The sequence below is a fragment of the Ambystoma mexicanum genome, chromosome 8, assembly GCF_040938575.1.
Source record: "Ambystoma mexicanum isolate Mex_15411 chromosome 8, UKY_AmexF1_1, whole genome shotgun sequence".
NCBI classification, from domain to species: domain Eukaryota; kingdom Metazoa; phylum Chordata; class Amphibia; order Caudata; family Ambystomatidae; genus Ambystoma; species Ambystoma mexicanum.
The window spans coordinates 421,013,056-421,037,149 of NC_090929.1; the positions used below are offsets into that span (position 1 = coordinate 421,013,056).

At 46.0% G+C, this 24,094-nt stretch overlaps 1 protein-coding gene and 1 pseudogene across 4 annotated transcripts in view; one reads left to right on the forward strand and one right to left on the reverse strand.

The window, feature by feature from the left end:
* On the reverse strand, positions 1–23,961 carry LOC138473501 (3'-5' exoribonuclease 1 pseudogene; annotated as a pseudogene).
* Positions 1–24,094, forward strand: part of MTOR (mechanistic target of rapamycin kinase) — a 2,476,747-nt gene that overhangs the window by 355,507 nt on the left and 2,097,146 nt on the right. The window lies entirely within an intron of this gene.

A 24,094-nucleotide genomic window follows, 5' to 3' on the forward strand; every position in this document is an offset into this window, starting at 1 on the left:
CTAGGTCTTAACATGAGAACTTTGTGATATTGGGGCTTGTCCTATAGGTAAAGAGCTAGCAACGGTCATTAGCTGCCCTGCATGCGTTCAATCATTTTCACGCAACTCGCAGCCATCCCGAAGCATGTGTATAGCAATTTGTGCAATGTTTTGTGAATCATCCAGTCCGCTTTGTGGCCGCCCATCATAGCTCATCGCTAGCTTCTCCATCATCATCATCATTATCAATTTAGTATGTGTGGGACTTTGTAATAATTGGCATAAGCTTTCTGTATATTCCATTTTCTTGCAAAATGAGGGTACTTGAGCTGGCTGGTATGACACTGCATATTATACTCGTATCCCAAGATCCATCTGTCAGAGTGGCATATTTATATTTTATACCAAGTTCCGTTTGCCTCATCCAGTCAACTACGTTTTGGAGAACCCGAGGAAAGGAGTCTGCTGCATCTACAATATCCTGTGTAATGCCAGTAAGTTTAGTGTAAACATCTGATAGTTCAGGTTTTATCTCTGCCTTCACATACTGTTGAGAGGTATCCTCTATTTCCAGGGTGTGAGTATTCAACAACACGATGGGGAATTCAATTATTTCATGTATGTAGACTGAAGGGTTGCCCTATTCACAAGTTCCCTTGAAGTCTATGACACAGATGTAGTCGTAATAGGAGTCTGGGTTTCTGGAGTCCTAGAAGATGTGATTCAGCATATGCTTTTTGTAATAGCTCGTCAGCCTCTTCTTTAGAACATCCTTCACTTCCCTGGTATCCAACTTGACCTCTAGCAGCTTTGCTCAGAGTTATTCTTTACTCATTCGGTTAATGTAGCCGTTTGCAACATCTATTTCTTTGAACACAGGTTTATTGTAGTGTGCAATAGTACTGGGATGTTTTCCCTTTTCTTAATTTCCATCATGTGTTTCATTTCGGTGTAGAACCATCACACAACTCACTTCCTGGTCGTCTCTCCCTCCCCGCCTCCCATCCCGCCCACCCTGCCCTGATTGGTGCTTTTGTTGCTGCCGCTCTAGCCTAGCGGCCTGTGCAACTCCCCGTGTCGCTGCTTGACCTAACCGCCGCCTTTGACACAATCAACCACTCAATCCTCCTAGACCGCCTCCACTCCCCAGGAATCTGTGGAACCGCTCTTAAATGGATAGCTTCATTTCTCAAAGATAGGTACCAAATAACGATACACTCCACCTATACCTCCCAAGCCAGACCAGTCGACACAGGAGTCCCACAAGGAGCATGCCTATCTGCCCTCCTATTCAATCTCTACTTGATCACCCTCCCACTGATAATTCGTTCACACAACATCCTGTGCTACAACTACGCCAACAACGCTCAACTAATTCTAAAACACCTGAACTCAAAACCCAACTCCCGACCTGACCTAGCCTCCTGCCTCCTTGACATAGAACTCTGGATGTCCCAAAGCCACCTCTTGTTAAACCCCTCCAGAACGGAAATCATGGTATGTGGCAACACAGAACTTCTTCCGCACCCGCTACCCTGGCCATCCGCCATGGGCAACTCACCGACCCCCTCCAACTCAGTGAAAAATCTTGGATGCCCCCTTGACTCTGATCTAACACTCTCGCGCCAAGTCAACAACGTCTCAAAGTCCTGCCACTACCACCTTAAAACCCTTAGGCGCATCTTTCCATATCTCTCCTTTCCCAACAGACTCTCGACAGTCCAATCAATCGTTATATCAAGACTGGACTACGCAAACCCCCTATACCTCGGAGTCCACGCGTACCAACTGAATAAACTCCAAAGGGCACAACATGCGGCTGCCAAATTGCTACTCGCGCTCGGCCCAAGAGACCACATCTCCCCAGCCCTTAAGACGCTGCACTGGCTCCCAGTAGCCCAAAGGGTGACCTTCAAAACCTTATGCATCTCCCATCGAGCACTGCGGACCTCAATATCTTCAAGACAAGCTAAAACCCTATCACCCCCCTCGCACCCTGAGATCAAGCTCAGCCGGCCTCCTAGTCATACCAAAGACAAACTCAGTCAGGTTAGGTGGATCATCATTCTTTGCCTTGGCGCCCTCGCTATGGAACTCACTCCCACCCCAAATCCGCCTAACCGAGGATTTAACGTCTTTCCGCAAACTGCTGAAAACCTGGCTCTTGCCCTAAAAACCAACCTGTACCAAATAACCCAAACAGACTAACAGCAACTCAATGATACCAATCCAACAAACTACCTGATGCAAGAAATTGACAGCCAATAATCTCCAAAATAAACTAGAAGGACAACCAGAATTAAACAAATAAAGTAGATCAAAGCAGTGAACTGGTTAATAAGAGTAAATCGTACGGAATCAGTAACGAGATTTAAACTCCTGAAATAGACAGAATTGCACGATGAGTGAACAAAGTGAATGGCATGGATGAAATAGTTAGAATAGATGAGGCAGGTGAACCAGATACGCTGAGTTGATGAATGCATGAATGGAAGAACAGATAACTATATAGTTTGAATGAATGTGGAAATCGAATGAAAATGTAGATCGGATGAGTGTATAGAATGGATAAACATATTTAGCGGATGAGTGTGTAGAGCGGACGAGCGTGTAGCGCGGATGAGTGCGTAAACACAGTGAAGCGAGTAAAACGCAGGAATACCTAAGCCTGATGAATGTGCAGAACAGATGAGCGTAAACCGGATGAGTGTGTAGAACAAATGAGTATGTGGAGCGGATGAGTATGTAGAGCGCACAAGTGTGGATAGCGGATGAATACAGAAGCGCAGAGAGTGTGTAGATAGCCGGAGCAGATGAATGTATAGAATGGTTGGGTCTATAGAGCACATGAGTGTATAGAGCGAAATGAGTGTATAAAGCGAAATAAGTGTATAGAGCAGAATGAGTGTATAGGGCGGAAGACTGTATATGACGGATGTGTGTATAGGAAGGATGAGTGTATGGGGCGGATGTGTGTAAGGAGCGGATGGGTGTATGGAGCGGATGGGTGTATGGAGCGGATGGATGTATGGAGCGGATGGATGTATGGAGCGGATGGGTGTATGGAGCGGATGGATGTATGGAGCGGATGGGTGTATGGAGCGGATGGGTGTATGGAGCGGATGGGTGTATGGAGCGGATGGGTGTATGGAGCGGATGGGTGTATGGAGCGGATGGGTGTATGGAGCGCATGGGTGTATGGAGCGCATGGGTATATGCAGCGCATGGGTGTATGGAGCGACTGGATGCATGGACCAGATGAGTAAAGGGAGAAGATGAGTATGCCGAGCAGATGAACGTATAGAACAGATGAGTGTATGAGATGAATATATAGAACAGGATATTGCTGCTGGATGTGCGAAAAACACGAGTACTTAAAGCGGATGAGTGCGGAGAGGGGATGAGTACATGGTGTGGACGACTGCGTGATGCGGATGAGCGCACCGAGGGGTTGAGTGTGCAGAGGGAATGAGTGTGCAGAGGGAATGAGTGTGCAGAGGGAATGAGTGTGCAGAGGGAATGAGTGTGCAGAGGGGATGAGTGCATGGAGCAGACGAGTGCGTGAAATGGAAAAGCGCACAGGGGATGAGTGTGCAGAGGGGATGAGTGTGCAGAGGGGATGAGTGTGCAGAGGGGATGAGTGTGCAGAGGGGATGAGTGCATGGAGCGGACGAGTGCGTGATGAGGATGAGCGCACAGAGGGAAAGAGTGTGCAGAAGGGATGAATGTGCAGAAGGGATGAGTGTGCAGAAGGGATGAGTGTGCAGAGGGGATGAGTGCATGGAGCGGACGAGTGCGTGATGAGGATGAGCACGCAGAGGGAAAGAGTGTGCAGAGGGAAAGAGTGTGCAGGGGGGATGAGTGTGCAGAGGGGATGAGTGCATGGAGCGGACGAGTGCGTGAAATGGAAAAGCACACAGAGGGGATGAGTGTGCAGAGGGGATGAGTGTGCAGAGGAGATGAGTGTGCAGAGTGGATGAGTGCATGTAGCGGATGAGTGCGCAGAGGGGGATGAGTGCGCAGAGGGGGATGAGTGCGCAGAGAGGGTGAGTGTGTACAGAGGAGGTAGAGAGGGGGAGTGCATAGAGCGGATGAGTGCGTAAATCTCAGAGAAGCGAGTAGAATGCAGGAATGCGCAAACCAGACGAATATGCAGAACGAATGAGCACAAACTGGATGAGTGTGTAGAATAGATGAATATGTGGAGCGGACGAGTATGAAGAGCCCACGAGTGTGGATAGTGGATGAATGCGGAAGTGCGGAGAGTGTGTAGATCGCCGGAGCAGATGAATATACAAACCTGGCGGATGTACAGAGCACATGAGCGTATGGAGTGGATGAGTGTATGAGGGGCTGAGTGTAGGGAGCGGATGTGTTGATGAAGCGGATGAATGTATGGAGCGGATGAGTGTATGGAGCGGATGGGTATGCACAAGAGTACATGCGTGGGGCGGACAAGAGGGTATGCGTGGGGTGGTCAAGACTGCATGTGCGGGACAGACGAGAGCGCGCGTGGCAGACAGGAGTATTGGACGGACTGGAGCGCATAGAATTGCATGATGTATATAGTATGGCTTAGAATGCAGAGAGCGTTTAAAGAGCATATAACCCATCATATCACACCATCACGCTTACTTTCCTCTTTACATCACCACTCAACTAGAACACAGAGATACTATGACACCATTCGGTATAACTGTTCCCATACCAACAGCTGCCGCTCACTGCACATCATTCTAAGTAAACACTGCTGGTTTCACACCCCCCAGCCAGGCGTTCTCCTCAGGCCTAACGCAGCCACAGCCGTTCTGGATAAAACCCACCAGAACAAACACATTCTCCTGATCTCTCAACCACCACACCTACCGGTAAGAAGCAGCTATTACACGAATACCGCACGAGCTGCACACATACCCGGTGCTCACATGCACCTTTGACTCTCTCTACTCTCTCTACTGATCTGAACTTCGGTTCCCAAGGGCGTTCAACCTACCAGCGCCTTCAGACCATACCAATGGTATATAAGGTGCTATACAAGTGCAAAATAACATAGCATAACATAACTTCCACCATCCTAGGGCAGGTTCTCCTTCAATGCCCACTGATCATCCCTAAAACGTTATACCATGAGAGATTAGCACAGACCACCTTATGTGCAGTGCTTAGGAGATACCTGGTATCCCCCTTAGTTTAGTTTAGTTTAGTTTATTATTTGTATAGCGCCGCCTGGCCCTAGGGCATCCAGGCGCTTGCGATGAATACAACAAGAATAATGAATACAACAAGAATAATGCAGCAGAAATGTACAAATCAATTACATATTTACAAATTTACAGTCTTGGTGCATGCTAGTGAGGTAGGGCTAGGCAGTTTCTTTGGATAGAAGCCAAGTTTTGGTGTTGTGTCTAAATCTGTGAAAGGACGGTTCTGATCTCAGCTCGAGTGGAAGTGAATTCCAAAGTTTGGAGGCAAGCACGGGGAAGCTGGAGCCACCTGCTTTTTGGAGCTTAAATCTTGGGATATTTAAGCAGTGTGTTTGAGCTGATCTGGTAGGGCGCGCTGGGGTGTGGTGCTTGAGGTTGTCGGATAGGTATCTGGGTGCTTGGTTAGCTAGGCATTTGTGTGTGAGTGAGATGGTTTTATATTCAATTCTTTGTGGTATGGATAGCCAATGGCAGGTGCGTCTGGCGTCCGAGATGTGTTCATGTTTGGGTATGTTCAGGGCTGCTCGCAAGGCGTTGTTTTGTATGACTTGTAGTTTGTTGATGTTTTTCTGACTGGTTCCCAAGTATAGCGCATTGCAGTAGTCAACTTTGGAAAGGACTAGCGCTCTGGCTAAGGTGATGCAGTTGGATGGTGAGAGGTAAGGTCTGCTGGCATTGATGAGTTTACAAGTGTAAGCAGTGGCTGATGAGATGGAATTGATCTGTCTTGTCAGTGTGAGGGAGGAGTCGAGGTAGATTCCTAGGGTTTTGACGCTGTTAGAGACGATGATGTTATTGCCGTCTATAGTGAATGCTTGATAGAGTTTGTCGAGTTTATTAAGTCTGGGTTGGGAACCTAGGAGAAGAAGCTCGGTCTTGTCGTCATTAAGGCATAGGCCATGCTTGGCCATCCATTCTTGGATAATGGAATAAATGTTGTTGAGAGCAGTGAGGTCGGTGGAGTAGTCGCCTGTTAAAGGGATCAGTATTTGGGTGTCATCTGCGTAGTTGGTGTAGATGACACCCAAGCGGTCCAGTATGTCAAAGAGGGGTTTCGTGAATACATTGTATAGAGTGGTGGGGACGCAGGAGCCCTGGGGGACACCGCAAGTGACTGGGGCTGGGATGGCAGAGGCTGTGGGTGCGAAGACTCTCATGGATCTGTTGTTAAGGAAGGAATGGATCCATGCGTTGGCGTTATCTGAAAATTTGGCTGCTGAGGATAGATGTTTGCAGAGGATGTCGTGGTTGACCAGGTCGAAGGCGGCCGATAAGTCAAGGAGGAGAAGGAGGGCTAGTTTACCATTGTCTTTAATGTTGTCCATCTGTGTCTTAAGGTCAATCAGGGCGGTCTCAGTGCCGTGTTTGGGGCGGAATCCTGATTGTCTGAGTCCTAGTAAGTTATTTTTCTCAAGGTGGTTCTGTATCTGGAGATAGGCAGCTCTGTCGAGGATTTTTAGTAGGAAGGGTACAGTCGTTATGGGTCTGTAGTTGGTGGGGACATTAGGGTCAAGGGTGGGCTTCTTAAGTAAAGGAAGAACCCAGGAGTCCTTGAGGTTGTTGGGCACTATGTTGGAGGTGAAAGATGCGTTGATGAGGGAGGTGATGAAGGGAGCAAGTTGTTTGGCTGCATCTTTAATGATAGGGGCTGGGCAAGTGTCGCCTTGGCATTTGGACGGTTTAAGAGAGTAGATTATTTCTTCAACCTCTTTAATGGTTATGGTGGAAAACTCAGAGGTTATTGTCATCATTTTGGGGGGTGGTGTGGGTGTGTGTAGAGGGGGTGGTGTTATCGGAGAGGGTGAGGCTTTCTTTCTTTGTCAGGATTTTGGCTTGTAGCGTGGCAATTTTGCCTAGGAGTGCTTCCTGGATGTTCGTGCACCAGTGGATGTCTTTGTTGCAAGTGTCTGGAATGGGGGAGGGTGATTCGAGTTCTCTCAGGATATTGAAGAGCTCTTTGGTATTAGATTTGGCGTTGCTGATTCTTTCATTGTACATGTTTTTTTTAGACTGGATGATGGCTGATTTATAGATGTTCTATGCCAGTGCGTAGGATGTCTTATTAATAGTGGATGGTGACTGTTTCCATGCTAATTCAGCTTGTCTTTTGGCTTTGCGGAGTGTTTTTAGTTTGGGGGTGAACCAGGAATTGAGGTGTGCTCGTGGTTTGGCTTTACGAAGCTTGAGTGGTGCTATGGTGTTTATGGCCTTAAGGATAGTTGTGTTGTATAAATCTACTAATTCAGTAGGGTTGGTCATGGTGGGTGAGAAGTCGATGATGGGTTGGAGTAGCGGGAGGAGTTTCTCTAGTGTGATATTTTTGTTGTTTCTTGTGAGTGTGGGTGGGGCATTGGAGGAGGGCAAAAGTCTACTCATGTGACTTTTTAGTCACATGTACAACCCTATAGTAATGGCTAGTGGCAGTGGACGTGTTCTACCAACTATTGTGCTTTTTTCTACTGCAGACTGTATTCACAGTCTCGGTTATGCACAGTAGGGTCACCTATGTTCTAACATGGTGTCTCCTTTGTTTTTTTGCATTTCTAACAGGGTTGTTCTTTGTGAGCCCTTCTTCTACCATTCTGGGGAGGGGAGGTCTGTGTGTGTGTTTTGCCTTTGGCAGGAACCCTTGGGCGCTCCCACCTAGGCTCCAGTATGTCTGGGCAGGGAGACAGGAAGTGGGGGAGGAGGTATTCGCCTGAATGGAACCAGTTCCACTGGGGAGGGGACTGGCTGTCCTCGTTGGACAGCCACCCGCCACTTTCAGTAAACTGCTGAGAGAGTTTGCAGAGGCGTGTGGCACAAAACCAAATAAAAGTTGAGGTTCCTGAGGTGAAAGTTAAGTCGACTGTTAGGGGAGTTTTCCTAAAGTCCTACTAGCAGTAAGACTTTAGGAAGCTATGCTTGTAGATCCCCAACTCTTAGTATCTGTCTGTACAAGTTCAGGACCATGGTAGTGTGGCAGAGCATTCAGGCTTATCTTAAGAGGAAGATGTGAGCTGTAGTTAAATACTGTGAGAAACCCGAATGTGTCTCACTTACTAGTCCTCGGGATCTGTCATCCAGGTGGCCAGGACAGGGCCATCGCTATTGGATCCAGGAAGAGGGGTCTTCGGGGAGTGGAAGTGGGACACTGAAGGATGAGATGAGGTATCCCCTTCCTATGACACCTTTTCCCCACCCTGTACAGTAAGATATTTAGAAACTCTACACGCCCCCCACCTTTTCCAACACTAACACTTTCTCACCCTGTGAGCGACAACGGACTAATACTGGAGTTGTTTACCTGACATGTCCCAACGCAAGGGTCAGGCAGTGTCAGGCAATTGACGACAACTACACACACCTGACTGCCCTTTCCCTTCCCCATAGGGATAAAAGGCAAAGCACAAGAGCACACGCCGAGCAAGTTGGAACGCATGAGGGGACAGCTATTCCAGGACGGCAGTTCAAACGGAGAAGAAAGGCGGCGAGACCTGAAAGGATGTCAAGGAGGGAGTTGCCCTTGCCCTTTTCAACCCAGACCCGCGAAGCCTCTGGCAAAAGAAACATAAACCAGGAATCGCAGCTGGCGAATGGTGTGACGGATGTCAGCAGTACATGGAACCCTCCTGCACTGATAGCCAGGGCGGGGAGATGCGGTTGCCATCGTGGTACCGTCCTTGACGCCAGCAGCAAAAGGAATGCCAGCGAGTCTGAAGAACCTGATAGCTGGCCGGACTGTGTTAGACTCAAGGTTGCAGTTGCAACATTAAAACGGTTAAGAGACAGAGGTATTTCGTGAACGAACTTGGTACCAGAGGTAGAGTGATCCGGCGCCACGTGGACACTTGTTTGGAGATCTCTGACTGGTACCCCTTTTCTGAACAAAGAGACTGGGCTGAACTAAAAGGGTAAAGAAACTACAAGTACCAGGAGGCCTTAGGGCAGGCCGCGTGAGGTGTCAAGGTTGTCCTACACAGGCAAGCAAAACCCCTTGTACAATTGAAAGTCCTTGACACATTGTAGAAGTTTTGACAATTGTAGAATTGTGAACCTGACTGAGGGATTGTGAAACAGGCGTTTGCTCCCGACGGAGGGGAACACAGTGCAAACTGGTAATTGTGAATAAACACGCCCTTGCCATAGGCTAATAGTCACCCAGCCAGATGTGATCGCCCTCTGTAAGTCTTTGTTTAAAGTTGGCAGTGCTGTGGAAGGTGAGCTTGGATGAGGGGGACCATACTAAAAGGTGGTTGTTTAAAAAGACATTGAGACTTTTGAATATTATAAATAAGGAACTTGATTGAAAGGCAATCGTGAACCCGACTGAGGGTTCAAGAGAAATGTTTTGAAGAAGCTAAGTGAACAACATTGTGACAAGTATGAACCCGACTGAGGGATGTCCAAAGTGAATGGTTGGTCTGAGCCCGATTGAGGGAGGATAACGAGTGAGAGAAAGATCGGAGCCCGGCTGAAGGGGATCCAAGGGTGAAGGGTAATCACCCAATGTGAAGGTTAACCAAAGGAATTTTTGTTTTGGCATATCAGGCCCTCTGAAGCAAGAGACTTTGCATTAGAAGAGACTTGGGCACAGAAGGCCCTGATATAGAGAAAGAACTGTGAGCTTGTCCCAGAGAAGCCCAGGAGTGTGCTGTGCTCAGGAGTCCCGCCTTGTCCTGTGCTAAAAACATGGGGAAGGGAGTCCCCGGCCATAACATCCTGACTTATAATTTTGTGAACACTTCTTGTGAACTTTATCCCACACTATTTTTTAGCATAGCGGTAAGGATTGGCAATAGGTTTCTTGGTATAGGCCCTTATTATTTGACTAGACTCTACTAGGACTGTATTATTATTTTTTGATGGTTGTATCTTGCTCCCATCTTAGATTTAGGTTTAGATTAGGCATTTATCTCACCCATTTTACAGTTTAATGAACACCCTTGAACTGTGTCTGTCTTGCTTTGATACCATGCCTTTCTTACAGTACTCTGAATCTTAGTTAGACAGCCACAACAAAGAAGTACTTGCACATATATTTATGTAAAAGATATATATTTATTATATTTACACCAGAATCACTCTAAATACTTCAGACGTTTATGGTAGAACACTTAGGAATACTAGATAATACACTTCAAAGGGCACTTTCACTTTTGTTTATGTTCGCAGTTACATTTGAAGCAACATTAGAAAGGGAAAATACAAGGTTATTGTATTATCGGTAATTGCGCACTCATGCAGTTTTTAACAGGTTATACAGTAATGCATTTACTCTGCAAACACATAGAAAATTCACTTAAAGGGAGGAAAATAAGTGGTTAGTGCAACATGAGCTTAGTTCAAGGTTCTAGAGACTGTTTCCTCACCTGGCAAGTCTTTAAAGTCCAAAAACGCAACCCTAGCTAAATGCAGTTCGGAGAGGGCTTGAAGTCTTGGCAAACAGCGAATAAGGAAGAGTTCCTGTGGATTTCTTCCAGTGTCTAAAGTTATTGAAGAAGCAAGTTAGCAACTAACAAAGGAGACCTAAAAACGGACTCGAAAAGGGGAAACAAGCAGCAGCTTGGGTCAGAGGTGAGAGGTTGCCCTGGACACCTCTACGTGCACTACAACGCTTTGGAGAGACTTCTTGGAATCAGGTAAGCAATACCTTTTTCCCCACATTACCTTTGGTTTGAAGAAAGTGTTCGTGTTGGCTCCTCCACGATGTGGCAGCCCTGGAACCGACCTCCGGATATCTTGGTCTGGTGACGAAAGGCAGGACAATGGACAGTGTCCCTCAGCAGCAGTCTCAAGGGAGGACTTGTAGCACGACTTTCAGCACCTTCTTGGTTCACTCTGCGGTTTTGGTGCCTTTTCAGCGGCACAGACAAAGGACACAGATCCCCCGGTCAGTCTTCGCTTCCTGCAGTCCCACACTCTGGTGAGGGGGTCTGGGCAAGTTGGCTCGGATTTCTGGAGTGTCCTTAAGGGCTCAGCACAGTTTTGGACAGATTCAGCCTTTCCACAATGATGCACTCTGTTAAACAAGATTGTATGCAGTACCCTGTGGGAGACTGCACCAGCCTTGGCCTCCTGGCAATATGTAACCCAAACTTAGGTATAAGTCTGTACTACACGGGTTGGTAGTGTGGCTGAGCAGCCAGGCTTATCCCAAGAGGGGTCAATGTGAGCTGTAGGGTTATAACATAGAGGTTCACAGTGACAATTATCCAAATAAACTCTTACACCTAAGGTTTCTTGATTAAACAATGATTTATTGATTTTAACAATCAGTTGGATAAGCCTTCTTTAGAAGGGAGCAAATATATGTAACACAAAAATATACTTCAAAATACACACTCTGTTTCAATAAATCAGTAGATACCCATTGGGGATGGCACACAGACACTTCATACACCCTCAGGTGACTTCAATAACTAGCAAAAACAAAGAGCGGATGGCTGTAAGGTTTAAATTGAATCTTAACCACTGGCATTGCTCTGGGCAACCCTCCAGACCACCGTTCTTCGCCTGCCAAGCCATTCCAGAAGGGGAAAGACTGTATGCAAATCAGACTTTGTTCCACCCCAAAAGGGGCAGTCCATCCCAAACTGCTAGGTCACATCCCTTCTGCACAGGACCACATGCATCCCCTAACATGTTTCGGCAGCTGCAGTAAGGCACCCATGGGTGCCCATTTTGTCACAATGGCCCGTTCTTCTTTTTTCACCATTTCTTGTAGGGAAGGTCCTTCTTGAGATTTACTCTGCGCGCCAAACCAAGTTTGGTCCCTTTATTCATTTTGTCTTTGGCAGAATTCACTGGGGAAGCCTGCCTCTGGCTCCAGCGTGTCTGGCAGGGGAAGCAAGTGAGGGAGGTGCCCGAAACTCCCTGTGCTTAATCCCCTTGGTTACCGGAATGTACCCAAAGGTGATTGTCCAGCTGGCTGTGCTTGGAGGACAGCCACTCTGCTGTGTGATTGACAACTAGGCTGCAAATGAATGGGAGAAATCTGTACAAAAGGTGAGGCTTTTTGCTTGGAAGGCAGAGTCGACCACTGGACGAAGGAATCCGAATAACTACTTGGAAGAGACGCCTGCTGCAACTCTAGGACCGTTGGTTTGCCTGGTGAAGCCCTGTTGCAGGGCTGAAGCTCCAAATTTGCCTCGACTAGAGAAGCCCTGCAAAGGACGACTTCTCCCCTTGGGGTGGTAGGACCAGTCGACCCCAAGACAAGCTCATTTGGAAATCCTCTCGGAGATGGCTGTACTTTCATTGCTGCTGCAGGAACCGATTGCCAGAGAGAGGAACACCAGAATCGAGTGAGTGTCTTTAAATCAGACCCAGGCTTCAGGAAGATCCTTTGGACACACATGAAGCAGGACTGACCAAGCCTGAGGCACCTCAACAGAGTGCTGGACCCCAGATGCGAGGAAAGTCCATAGTGGTATCCGATAACCGCAGTGGGGCTATTTGAGAGAGGCGCGAGAAGCTGAAACCGCGAAGTGCTGCTGATCTGAAGTTTGCCCATTGCTGCCGCTGACCTTCCATTCGTAGTGCAGGAGTCCCAAGATGTCCTCCCTCTTGCCCCCAGACTGAGGCCCCGGAACAACAGGATCCGCATACCTACAGCTGTAACCAATTTCTTCAAACCAAAGGTACTGTAAAACTAAGGGGACTTACCTCTTGTTGTGTAGCCTTGCTAACTCACAGTTGAGACTTGACTTGGTTGGCTTTGCAGAGTTGTTTGCAGCTTTGCCCCTCACTAGCCTTGCAGCTTGTAGCCCTAGAGTGATTTCATTTTCTACAAAGACTTCTAAAACATTGTGGAAGACTTTTTACCTACCTGCAAGAAGTGCTTCAGCTCACCTAGACTTTTGCTAAATTAACATTGGCTGTCCTGGCTCCCTGAAAGATTCTTCTTACCTCTGACTTTGTGCTTAACCTTTCCCTCAGGAAAGGGTTAATTTACTTTGCATTGGAGGGTTCAAAAGTATTACCTACTTAAGAATATTTGTTAAGCTTTGTTTTATTCCCTAAAACCTTTTCTTTGACACCAAACTTAGTATTGCTCTAAATGTGCCAGTGATATATCAATGTCCACAGTGTTCTAGTTATTTAAGTCACCTGAGGGTGTAGGAAATGTCTTTGTGCCATCCCCAATGGGTATCTACTGATTTATTGAAACAGAGAGTGTGTATTTTGAAGTGTATTTTTGTCTTACATACATTTGCTCCCTTTTAAAGAAGGCTTATTCAACAGACTGTTAAATTAATTAATAAATAATTGTTTAATCAAGACACCTTCATTGTAAGTGTTTATTTGGATAACTGTCACTGTAGATCTGTTATAACCCCAGTGCTCCAGATAGGATTTTCGAGTGAGAGTATTTTACTCCTAATATTTAGAATTAGAGAGTAAATCCAATTTCAAGAGAGTAAAAATTAGTTTCCACCTTCGCAAGAGTACAACGTGTCTGACAACTATCCAATTTGTGCTTAAAATTCAAACTTTGTTCAAAAATATTAGTGAGAAAACAGCGGTATTTCAAAGTGGTTCTAAATAATGTTTTGCATCTGTGAAAAACATTTTCCCCACACAAGAACCTTGTAGATGCATACTACCCAGCTCATCTTCATGATACTTGGGCACAAACTCTGTTAAGGGCTACTACAGATGCCAGCTAGTTACACTAGGTGATTCATAAATCAAGCCCCTCACTCTGCCAGCATCAGTTCTCTGCCCCTTGGTCCTACTGTTGCTGCCTGGCACTACCTGCTTGATAGCCACTCCATGTTTGTGCTCCATCTCTCCTTCCCTTTGCTATTCGGTTTCCACTGTCTCTCACTTTCTGACGCTCTGCCTCTCACCCTTAAGCGTTGCAATGCCACGTTTTGCGGTCGGTTCTCTGTCACTCTGCCTCTCCCATCTCTGTTTTCTATTGTTGCTGTTTCCCTCCTATATCTCGCTGTATCAATTGATATAACTCCTCTTCCTCTCTCATGTGATTACTCTCTGGCTATATCTGTTCTTTCATTTTCTCAGTTGTGGTGGCTACTCCTTTTGATTATCTGTCTTGCACTGTCTCTTATGCTGTTGGCCGGCCCTTCTCTAGTCTTGCATTTCTTTTTCCATCTCTCCCCACTAGCTGTTGATCTGTGTTTTATTTTACTGTCTCTAAATGTCTCTCTTGCTCTGCTTGTATCCCTCACTCCTATTGTGTGTTTGTCCTATTATTAACTGTTTCCCTTCACACTTTCTTTGTTTTCCTATCATATAGCTCATTGCTCTCTCTTCCTGTTGCTGAAATTCCTGTTTTGGATTGTCTAGTATATTCTCTGTCCCTTCACCCCCATCCCCCTCCCCACCTTTGTTCTCCTGTATTGATTAGGTCCAGAGTTGCTCTTCCTCTACCGTTTTTCTGTTTGTCTTTTAGCATAGCACCAATACATATTCAAAAAGCTGAATAAGCCTTTTCTATTGGAAAATCTAGTGCAGCTTTACCATGGAGTACTCCTTTGTAGATGTGTGCAAACCTTCTTTTGGCCATTAGGCTGGGAATTATAGAGTTAGAGGTTTGTCTGACCAGATGCAGCACTTGCTTGAATGCAGATGCTTAACCAACAATGTATGCCACTACCATATGAGCTGTGTGTTCTTTGCCATTACAAGTATAACAGCCCAGATGAGATGTCTGTTCTGAGCCATTACAAGTATTGCAGCCATGAAAAGCTGAGTGTTCTGAGACATCACAGGTATAGCAGCCCTGATGACGTGTGTTCTAAGCCATTACAAGCATAGCAGCCCTGGAGAGTTGTGTTCTGAGCGATCATAGGTATAGCAGCACTGATGAGTTGTGTGTTCTGAGCCATTACAGGTAGAGCATCCCAGATGAAATGTCTGTGTAGACCTTTTGAGAAGTTGAATGTTAAGTCAACTCTGTTACAATTGAATGTTACCTGCATCTTAAATGCATATCTCTAATGCAGACTCATTAACTCAGCTATCAACAGGATTTGAACTAATAGGTTGCACAGTAATCTCTGCAGCAGGGTTATTGACCCACTGAGCTGCCTTTCCCAACAGGCTGTTGACACTGAAAGGCACATAGGTGTAGTGAACTGGCAGTTCCATGTGAGGCGTGCCTGACCTAAATGGCTTTTCAAAAGCACTATGCCTGTTTGGACTATCCTACATTAGTCAGGAGATTCATAATGAGGCTTTGAAATGTGCTAGATTTCTGGTAGTGGGGCTCAGTAATCGGACATGGGAGAAGCAGAAATGTTGAAAAGCGCAAGACGGGGTAAAAGGGATTGAAGTATATGACAGCAGTGCCATCTTCCAAAACTGTCGGAGATTGATGGGAAGAGCTCAAACACCGTTCTTGCTCAGTACTTTAGCTTGCTCTGGAAAATGTCAACACATGTTGGTACTTTCTTAACAGCAGCTATGTTAAGAAATTCTGGTCCTGTCCCAAAACATAGCAGTCCTGCTAAGAAGAAATGTGGGCGTGATGCAATCAGCCCTGCTGTGAATATTTGGCATTGTGCTATGACATGCGTATAGCAGCTCTGTTGATAGATTAGGCTACTTTGCCTGAATATATTCCTGTTGAGAGGTATCGGTATATTATATACCACTGAAAATATATACAGCACTTCTTCTACCTGTATCCATTATACCTGAGTGCGGTGGGTAGTCGGAAAGGGAGCTAAAGTTCAGGCCACATGCCTAGCTATTTCTTGCTCTCTGTGAAAACAAACGATGTGTAGTGCCCTTTCATGCACACACATGCATGCTATTTTAAAACTTAAAAAACACATCTTCATATAGAACACCCAAAAAGTTTTTCTTTCTCACAAAAGCCAAACAACTGCTTGCTGGGACGGGTTCGGTGTGCTTTATTAATATCAAAATAAATAAATACATAAAGAACCCCAAGCCATTGAATGCAAATGTTGTGCTTCTGTGATGAAAAGAAAACAAAGTATGAAATGCCCATGCTGCTGCACCTGCCCTGCCTCCATTAAAGAGGATTAAGACCGAGGAAAATGAAGCAGAAATGCAGCCGTTATATAAGACAATTTTCATTTTACACAATACTGTGTCCTAAAGCAAAGTGAAAAGCATTTTCATGATTCAAGATGCTTTAACACTGTAAACTACAAAATGCAGGCAGTTGAACAAAGTGAACAAAACACAAATTCCCATTTTCATTACTCAAAGTATTATCTTTATAGAATCACTAATAGGGGAGAGTGTTAAAAGAATTAAACAGACCAGGACTCATCCCAGTTGCTTCTTTCAAAGAACCGTGTGGATTGCTAAAGTAAAGAGTGATTTGCAACCTGCTGCTGGCTAGGCTGTCACCATTATGTCCATGATTTATGGGGGTGCTGCCATAATTAGCCCGTGTAAGTGGTACACAAGGAAGAATTAAAAGGGCCGTATTGACAAGATTTCTGTGTGTAAAAAGGCCTGAAATACACCTTATCTGGAGGGCTGTGTAACCCTACAGCTCACATTGACCCCTCTTGGGATATGCCTGGCTGCTCAGCCACACTACCAACCTGTGTAGTACAGACTTATACCAAATGTTGGGTTACCTATTGCCAGGTGGTCAAGGCTGATGCAGTCTCCCACAGGGTACTGCATATAATCTTGCCTAAAACCCATGAAGGTTTTTATCTCATTCAGCACGTGTAATACTTAACTTCAGGGTGTTATTCAATTTGGTATTCAATAAGCATTGATGCTGCTTAATTTTAAAGTTCCATCCAATTCGGTATTCAATCAGCATTGGTTTCGCTCAATTTCAAAGTTCCATTTAATTCTGTATTCAATACATAATTGTAGGAGCGCTCCGGTATTCGAGCGTCCTCCCTAACACTCACCAGCTTGTTGTGTCTCCTTCCAGTAGTTCTGTCTGCTTCTCCTTCACCGCTAAAGCCGGTAAGCACACCCTCTCGAATTCCGCTTGCCTGCCGCGTGTTTCCCTCTGCACGCCGCCAATCGGAATGCTTCTTTCCATACGCAGACAACCTCCTTTGTTTCTTGGTGCTCTCTTGCAGCTCCTGATGCAGATCCTCTGTTACTGTCACAGAGGCTCCCAGACTTGCAATACATACATAACCCACTGGCTATGGGCTGCGCAAGTCCTCTGGGGAATTTGCCGGTGTCCTGGCTCCTTGTCCGGTCCCACCAAGGCTGCCTCCTCTGAAGTAAGATCCCCTGCTGGTCTCTCCCACACAGGCCTCCCTGATCTGCTGCACTGGTCTCTCTTTATACACCTGCAGCCCCTTGACAGGCTGCACGTATGGATCTCTGAGCCTTGCCTGAAAATAATTAAAGGGACATGCCTGACCCTCGTAGCTTTTTGTAGGCATCTTCCGCGTCCCAGTACTAACATCGTGAAAGAGTGTAGTGTTCATTACTCTTAGTTACCTCTTCCTCGTCTCAGTACTGTCAAGTGTTATATGTGGGAAAAGGAGGGGAGCAGCTTTACAATAACCTATAAAGGTTGGGGGAGGGTTTGGTTGATTCTCAACAGGACAAGGGGGGTTACCATGTCTCTTCTAGGGGTAGCCCAATCCCAGTGTCACATGACTGTCCACCCAGGTGATCCTCCTTCGCTCCTCCACCCCCATGGTTGGGATCATGGATCAAGTCCTAAAAATTAACGTGCAGGGACTCAGCAACAAACTCAATGGGATGTGACATCGCCAGAAATTAGCATATCAAGGTGAAATATGCACATTTAAATTGGCTTCACATAACCACCCAAATTGCACAGGATGAATGGCATTTGCCTTTCATAAAATCAACACACACAAAACCAAAAGAGGATGTTTTCTTCTAATTGTGTTTTTGAAAACGTTAAAAGGTGTGCATGTTTTAAACTCCAAGAACAAATACAACTGTTTTCCTTGGAAATTGCAGTACCGAAATTAAATATTTCACCTTTAGTTAGTTATATTGCAGTGGTGAAGTGTCAGGCATGAAAACCTGACGACTGCGGTTCAGTGAGGTCGGCTTTATTTAATAAATTCAAAGAGGACATTCAATGTTTCTCATTTTACCTGGGGGGACCGAGTCCAACCTCTGAAAAAAGTGGGTGGACTGCGTCCACCCGCGTGTACCTTAGACTTGAGCCCTGTTTGGGATCGAAGAGCGATAGCCTTCCCTGGCCTCCTGAGAAGAGGATCCAGTGGTTTTATACCCTTAAGTTTCTCACAGCCTAACCAGTCCCAAGATGAACTGCATTTTGCGCCTTCTCTGGAAGAGCTGCGACCTCCACGGCCTGCAATTCAGCAATACCCGGAGGCCTGTACCATTTTGTAGTGCAACGTCAACTGAAGCGCGGTTTCGCCCGAAACGTTGCAGACATCCACCTGGAACTACAGAGACTGGATCCTGCTCCTGAAAGTGCGCTCAGCTGTGACGAGGAACGGGAACTGGAGAAAAGTCTATCGCAAGACTACCGTCCTTCAACCAAGCCTTGGAAATGGCGTCATCGAGTTAGTGCTGTGAAGATCTTCTGCTGGGCGTCCAACTACCCGAGAGCAACCGTCTGATCCATTGCAAGTTCTTTTCTTCAGTCGCCACGACCAAGCAGCCCGAACCGGGATCTGCTGTCGCTTCTCCTCTGGGATCGTCCTACTGCGTAAGTGTCTTCACTGATCAGGTACTGTTCTGACCCTTGTACTTACTTGGTGCCTGCTTTGTTGTTCCTATGCAGTTAAGCTGTACTTGCATTCCCTCCCAGGCCTACTCTGAGCTACATTCGGGTGGACAACCCATTGTGCGCTTTTTCCTTCCTTTGCCCTTGGTCACTGGACCCTGTGAGAAACCTGAAGGTGTCTCACCCGCTAGTGAGACCGGGAAGTCCAGCTGGCATGTGGTGTGACAGGTGTCAACAGCACTGTTAGGGAGAATTCTTAGAAAAGTGCCAATTCCCTCTACCTTAGAGACCCCCAGCAACTTTGCTGGATTTTGAGGACTTGATTTTTTTTAACCTGTAGAGAGTGAGATCCTTTTTCCCACTCTCTCATGTGTTTTAATGTCATTTTTGTACTCTGTTTATTTTGGTTGTGGAGTCTGACAGACTCCATAGGCATCATCTTTTACATTATAGCACACAGCACCTTTAGTGCAGTGACACATGGAAGTCTCTTAGATTTCCCCAAGGTTTAAATACCTTCTCTGGGATAAACTACTGTTTCCCAGAGCAGTAAAGTGAAATTGACTTTACTTACATTTGTGACTTTCTAGACCCAGCACACATTATCCTACAGTAGGGGGCTGGAGGCGTTACCTAGTATCCCCTTTTGTCTAACTTCCCATGTACCATTTTAGCTTACCCTTTCTTCACCGAATGGCTGGTGGCAGTGGTTTACTTTTTTGCTACGGTGTTGTGCGTTCGCAGCTGCGGTAAAGCACCCATGGGTGCCATTTTTGTCAAAATGGCCCCAGTCTTTTTTCACCATTTCATTGTGGAAAGGTCTTTCTTGAGATTTACTCTGTGCGCCAAACCAGGTTTGGTCCCTTTGTTCATTTTGCCTTTGGCAGGATTCACGAGTGAAGCCCGCCTCTGGCTCCAGGGTGTCTGGGGTAGGCAGGAAGTGAGGGAGGTACCCGAAACTCCCTGTGCTTAGTCTCCTAGGAGACCCAAATGCACTCTGTGATGATTGGCTGGCTGACTGTCTGGCAAGGACAGCCACCCTGCTGGGAGATTGACAGCTAGGCTGGATTGAAAGGGAGAGACCTGTACAAAAGGTGATTCTTTTAGCTTGGAAGGCAGAGTCGACCACTGGACGAAGGAACCAAAGAAGAACTTGAAGAGGACGCCGGCTGCAACTGCTGGGCCATTCGTTTGCCCGGTGAAGCCCTGCTGCAGTGCCAAAACGCCAAGTTTGCATCGACAGAGAAGCCCCTGCAAGGGCGACTTCTCCACTTGAGTTGGTGGGACCAATCAACTCCAAAGTAAGCCACCTGAACATCCATCTCGGAGCTGGTTGAATTTCCACAGAGTTGCTGTTGGAAGCCGTAGAGCCAGGGAGAGGAACACCAGTTTGTGTGCGTTGCTTTTAAGTTGTCCCGGAGCTCCCGGAAGATCCTCCGGACTCCCAGGAAGCAGGACTGACCGAGCCTGAGCCCCCTCAACAGAGTGCAGGACCCCAGAAGCAAGGAAAGTCCATCTCAACAGCCAGGAACCACGGTGTTGCTATTTGCGGTAGACCCGAGGAGCTGAAACACTGAACAGCCACTGACAGTGAAGTTTGCCGGTTGCAAGTTTTGATCATCCCAGTGCAGTGCAGGTGTCCCCCGACGTCCTCCCTCTTGTCCCCACGACTGAGGCTCAGGAACAGTGAGATGTGCAGAGCTGCACAGGAACAGGAGTCATCTGCTGCATCTTTTCTTCATTTTAAAGGTACTGTACAAAGTCTAAGAGAACTTAACTCTTGCCGTAGAGTTGCTTGCATCTTCTACTGCTCACAAGTCTAACAGCTTGTGGTCCTACATTGATTCATCTTTTTCTTCAAAGACTTGTGAAACATTGTGCAAAGACTTTTCTACTTACCTTCAAAGAAGTGCTTCAGCCCATATAGACTCTTGCCTATTGATTTTGGCTTAGCCTGTTTTAACTGAATGACTCTTATTGGGGGATCTGAAAGTATTTGCCTGCTTAAGAAATATTTGTTGTAACTTGTTTGCTCTAATAATCTTTTCATTTTTACTTGCTCTTTACTTATTCTGAATGCCAACATTAATACTTTAATGTCAACAGCACCCTAGCAATTGAAGTCACCTGTGGGTGTAGGTCTCTGCTGTATGCCATCCCAAATGGGTATTTACTGATTCTGAACTAAGAGATTGTGTAATTTTGAAGTATATTTGTGTCGCGTTTTACAGTGCTCCCTTCTGAAGAAGTCTTACATTAACTGACTGATAATTAAATTAATAATTGTTTTATCAAGAAACCCTGTGTGTAATTGTTTGCTTGGATACTTGTCACTGTGAACCTCTGTGCAACTCCCCTACAACTCACGTTGACCCCTCTTGAGATAAGCCTGGCTACTCGTCCACACTACCAACCTGTGCAGTACAGACTTATACCAAAGGTTGGGTTACTACTGCTGTGAGGTCAGGGTTGTTGTAGTGCACCCTATGTGTACTGCATACAATCTTGCATAACAGGTGCACTGGGCCCTATGGCACTGATAACCGAAGCAGGGAGAATAGCTTGCCACCGTGGTGCTGTCCTTGACCCCTGAGACAAGAAACTCCAATTGCTCAGCACAGCCGGTGAGTTGGCGAAGACGGATAGTAAAACCAAAATGTGCTTGGCCAGGTTGCAGGCGGCAACCTTGTTGAACAAAGAACTTTTGTAATTCAGCTTTAAAGATACCCCAGGAATAGGTTCAGAAGCAGAGTGGTCCAGCTTCACGGAGGCACTCATTCGAAGTACTCTGACTGAAACCTTTCTGGGTTATGTTGTTTTGTTGGAACTAAAAGAGCCAAGAGGCCTGTGTGAAGTGTCGAAGTGGTCCTACAAGGGTTGAGCAAAACCCCTCATGCACTCGAAAGTCTTTGACACATTGAAAAAAACGGATCAAATTGTAAAAATGGCAAATATGAGCCCGACAGAGGGATATCTGTGAATTGGGGTAAACAGTAATATACCCGAGAACATTGTGACGACAAGTGTGAACCCGGCTGAGGGATGTCCACAATGGATAATTGGTTAAGAGGTAATCGAGACTGTTAAATGATACGTTTTTGAGTGAAAGGTCATAGTAAACACGATTGAGGGAGGCTAATGTAGCAAGAAGCATCAGAGCCCAGCTGATGGGGATCCAAGGGGCGAGGAGCAATCGCCCAACGTGAAAGATTATGAAAGGAACTTTTGTTTGTTAATTTGGTACAGCTGACCTTCTAAGGCAAGAGACTTTTGCAGGAAAGAGACTTGGCCACTGAAGGTCCCGGCATCATTGAAAGGCCACCGAAGGTCCCGGCATCGTTGAAAGGAACAATAACCTTGTGCTGGTGAGGCCCAGGAGTGTGCTGTGTCCAAGGCCCTGCCTTGTCCTGTGCTAAAAACGTGTGGCAATGAGACCCAACCAAACGATCCTGACTTAACATTTGATGAACACTTCTTTCTTTTCTTGAGAACATTATCACACACTATTTAGTAAATTAGTGGTAAAGATTGGCAATAGGTTTGTTGGTTGTGGCTTGATCCCATCTTAGATTTACGTTTAGCATAGGCGTTTTTCTCACCCATTGTTACAGTTTAATAAACACCCTTGAACTGTGATCTATTGTGTCTGTCTTTACTGTTGCCACCATGAGTTCCTTACAACCCCCGTTTTCCACCTTAACTCTGTGAAACTCACCTAGAATAGGGTTGGACTTCTTAAGATTGGTTGCGCAGGGGTTAACTAACGTTATTCAAGTTGGTCTGAAGTTTACATACTTGTTTCAGAAGTGTCTGCTACTTTGTGTTATTTTTAAAACTGTTCTTAAGTGTATTCCTTCTGTGATTAATGCTATTGTGAGATAGTACTTACCTTACTTACATTTCCCAGCTTTAGTGTATATTAAATAAACTGCGTATTTGTATATAACTGCAAGTGTGTACGTTTTTCCTTGAACAAAGTGTATGCTCTGAGTAATGTCTGCCTCACTACAGCCCTCATCCCTCATAGACTAAGGGCCTCATTACACGGTAGGCGCTGGACCAAGGTGATAATAGCACCTTGGTCCATGCCGGTAAAATACCGGCACCGCCTTGGTGGAAAGGGGAATTACCGCCCTATTCCAAGGTTGGTGGGGCGGTAATTCCCCCTTCCCCCATTGCCCTTTCCCATTCCCATTTTTGCCCCATAGGGCATAATGGGAATGGGGAAGGTGCTAATTACGGTACCGCAAATTTGCGGTGCCGTAATTAGCACCAAGGTCCCTTAGCGGGTTGGTTTTTAACACCTGCAAAAAGCAGGCGTTAAATTCTCCAACCCACGAAGGGACCTCGTAGTAAGGCGGTAAGGGTTAACGGTTACCGGTACCATTACCGGTGACAGTTAACCCTTACCGCCTACCGTGTAATGAGGCCCTAAGGCTGGCTGCTCAGCCATTGCTACCCAACCTTTAGGTAGTTCATGCTCAACCTAAGTGGTGTCCCCCAGTTCATCCAATGTTGGCTTTTTAAAGTCTTGTCATAGATAGAACTTTACCAAAACCTCCTAACCGTTTCATTTATTGGACACTTTGAGCAACCATTCCTCTTAAACCTGCTGCAACAAAGTCGGGGCCACCTGTGACAATTAATTTTTAATTTTTGAAAGTACTCCACTGGCTTTTCTCAGCGCACCCTGCATGACACTGAGACACAGGCAGTAGATTGTGTTCCCCTTCTTTTAAAACAATACTTATATCACTCTAAAGGGTGCTAATAGCATTATTGCCCGCAACACAGGATAATGGCAGGCAATAGGTGCCCAAATGTATGGCCTTGCTTTGCTCTGGCCCATGAAGTCTGGCTTTAGGGCACTTTATGTCTGCCACTGTCCCCACCCACCACTGGGAACAATGCTCACATCATTTCAGGCCATGACTTCCTGCAATGCAATGTGCAGACCAACTTGAAACGGTCCTAAAAACATTTTTTTTCAATTGGCTATCACTTCAGCCTGAAATGTCAGTGAGCTACAAATCTAAGTGGTACGTTGTATGGTGCCTTTTTATTCCCTTCGTTCTTTCAGGCTTTCACCTTTATCAGGAAATGATTGTTGTGGTTCTCCAGCTCAGAACTCATGGTTCCTCGGCTGAGGAAACATTGTATACGTTAAGATATCTCTTGTGCTTTAACATGTTGTGGGAGAACTAAACGTTTATGCTTTTAGGGTCACCTTTTTGTTATTCATATCCTGCTCGTGATATGAAAGCAG